This window comes from Rutidosis leptorrhynchoides, chromosome 8, assembly GCF_046630445.1.
Source record: "Rutidosis leptorrhynchoides isolate AG116_Rl617_1_P2 chromosome 8, CSIRO_AGI_Rlap_v1, whole genome shotgun sequence".
Classification (NCBI taxonomy): domain Eukaryota; kingdom Viridiplantae; phylum Streptophyta; class Magnoliopsida; order Asterales; family Asteraceae; genus Rutidosis; species Rutidosis leptorrhynchoides.
The window spans coordinates 168,441,639-168,444,676 of record NC_092340.1 but is presented as its reverse complement, the minus strand read 5'-3'; the positions used below and the strand labels follow the sequence as shown (position 1 = coordinate 168,444,676).

Here is a 3,038-nt window from a genome sequence, read left to right as displayed (position 1 = left end):
GCATTACTTAGAGATGTCTCAATCATGAAACTTTTATTATGCATTCGCAACTTACGTTATTTTCAAACAATGGCTTTGTAATGACCTTTGTGTCACATACTTATGTTAATGCTTCTCTTCATAGGAAGCACGTTATCTTTTGTAAAACGCTATCTTTTATGAATGCAAAACTGGTTTTCAAACAGCATATAGTGTTTGACCTTGTAATGATCCTGTTGTTGATGAACCGTACACGATGGTTTTGTACGGGGCGTCAAACATACCCAAAGCGTTGGCCGCTCGACAATTTCTTCCGAGCAAAATACACGTCTTTGAGAGTCTCGTATTTCTCGAAGACTCTCCGGCAATCATAACGAGGCCAAGAATCCGGAAAATTGAAAATTAGAAATGAGATAACTCGACTATCACTCGACTTTGTAGACAAAAAGCCATTTGGCTTCGACATTGGGATTACAACATTGTCGGCCAGAGGACTGAACGCGTCTTCTCCCCTAATTCTAAATAAAAAAACTAAAGCTGAACCTGTAGTTTGAAATTATTAGAAGTTTGAAGATGGAATGGATTATTAAAGAATGAGAACACGTCACCACCGCTAATGTCCCCCCCCCCCCCACCACCGTCAGATCTGAACGATTTTTATTTTTAATTTTTTTTTGAAGAAATTGAACGATTTTTGCCTTGGAAACCTAAATCGAAGCAATCAAACGATGAAGACTTGGATCTGATACAGAGTGAAACCAAAAATGTGGGATTTGTGAATCCCAGATGAACTCCGATGTAGAAATCAAACTATTTTTTACTTGGATCTCAAACGAAGTGAAGATGAATCGATGATAGTAGTAGTACATATAAGATATATCACAAATCAATTTGAATATTAAACTTTGGAAAGAAATCAAAAAATAAAAATACCTAGTGACGGAGGTGGAGAGCGACGGAGGTGAAGAGCGACGGAGGTGGAGATCGTGTCCTAGTGAATACTAATTCATTTGTTATTTATATATGTTAATGATGAAGGAATATTGTGATATGATATGAGAAGATAATTCATGAAATGCTATAAACGTATTTTTAACTTCTCAATTTTCTACTACCTTCCTATAACTTTGCTATATGATAACTAAATCTTCTATATCTATACACACTTATAAATCAAGGGATTGATTCCTAGGTGTCGGCTCCTCCTTCATCGCGTCCTACATGTTAAATTCTAATTGGTTCCTAAATTAAAGGATTGTTGACTTGGAAGTCCATCTGGCCAAAGTTTGAAATCAAAAAAATATAAATCGACAGTTCTCTTCATATACACAAATTTCATCTGTTCTAGGGTTTCATTCAACCGTTCCATCATCTTCATCCTCAATTCCAATCTCAATTCCAATCTCAATTCCAATCGAATAATAGTTTCTTCTCTCTCAAATTCTTAATCCATTCATTTAACCCTATGTCTATCTTCAAAACTATCTCTCTTTCTCTCTTCAAAACAACCGTTCAATGAAAACTAATTGGATCGATTCCATGGTCGTTCGATTGTAGCAATCGCATCAACGTTTGATTGCGCCGCCGTTCGATTGCACCGATTGCGTCGCCGTTCGATTGGCATCTCCGTTTAATCTATGGTTTCATCTCATATGGTGCATCTCCGTTCTATTATGGATTATATCAAACCAAATATATAAGTACACATACGTTTATAATATCAGTTCTTCACAAACTTATTGATGAAATCAATTTGTATTTTTTACAGCAAATAATGTTGAATTAGACTTAACCTTGGTTCAAGCAGTTTCCATGAATACTAGAGAAACCAAAAGTGAACTCTTTTGTTCTGCTAATAATCACCATGGTAATATTATATTCTTTAGGGATATTTTGTTTGATTTTGCTAGATGTATCTTACCATATTATATTGTTGTGATTATGTTCATAGTGGATATCATGTAGGAGTATATACATGTAATGGAATGGTAATGGAATGGTAATGCACAAGATGAAGAAAAATGCACTGAATGGATCTTTACAGCTTCATATTGAAGGAAATGCACAGGACGTGCTTGATGAAATGTCTCAAAGAAATATATTGTCATGGCACTCCTAACATTCAAGATAGATGTTGAGTTTTTGAGATTATCTTGTATTATTACTTTATTAGTTTTAACTCACTGTTTGAATTTGATTATCATTATTATTATTATTTTAAATACAATGAAGTTTAATGAAAATACATGCTTAACTTGGCTTCCATGTAAGTACATTCATTTTTTGGTTAACTGATGGTTTATAATGTTCTTTCAGAATTGATAGTGAATATTTTTTAATGTTTTCTATTTGGCATTTGGTTGAGAATTTGGTATTGATGTTTTAGCAGAGTAGTATATAAAATAGCTTATATTTTTGCAAGAAAATACTATTAAATACGATACAATTTTACACAAGATATTTATTTATTTAGAGAACGGATATACTTAAACCTTGCTACAACACTTATAGGCAGTGTACCTAATCGTACAGTAGTGTAGTTTTTAGTAAGTCCGGTTCGTTCCACAGGGAATCTTTTCAAACAAAGCTTAACGCTATATTAGTTTACTTTTATAGAAATACAAATATATATATAAGTAATATTATTATTATAAAGGGGGGTTTTTACCATTTAATGACCGGTTTGTCGATTTTAAAACTTTAGTCGCAGTTAAAACCTAATGTAAAATATTAAATAAATAAAAGATTTAATTTAAAGCGTAAAATAAATAACGATAATGAAATTACAATAAATAAAAGTGCGATAAAATAAAATTGCGATAATTAAAAAGTACGATAATTAAAAGTGCGATTAAATAACAATAAATAAAAGTGCGATAATTAGAAGTGCAATTAAATATAAAATAAAGAAAATTAAATATGAAATAAAAGAATTATGCTTATTTAAACTTCCGTAATCATGATGTTTGACGTGTTGATTTTAGTTTTATGCCCATGGGTTAATTGTCCTTTATCCTGGATTATTTAATATGTCCATACGGATTTGTCCATAATAGTCC

At 32.1% G+C, this 3,038-nt stretch overlaps 1 long non-coding RNA gene across 1 annotated transcript; it reads left to right on the top strand.

Annotated features, from left to right (window-relative positions):
- Positions 1 to 1,334: 1,334 nt before the first annotated feature.
- Positions 1,335 to 1,973, top strand: LOC139861145 (uncharacterized). The gene is made up of 3 exons (XR_011763661.1): positions 1,335 to 1,634; positions 1,748 to 1,846; positions 1,931 to 1,973. It is a non-coding gene; the product is annotated as an uncharacterized lncRNA (long non-coding RNA).
- The last annotated feature ends 1,065 nt before the right edge of the window (positions 1,974 to 3,038 follow it).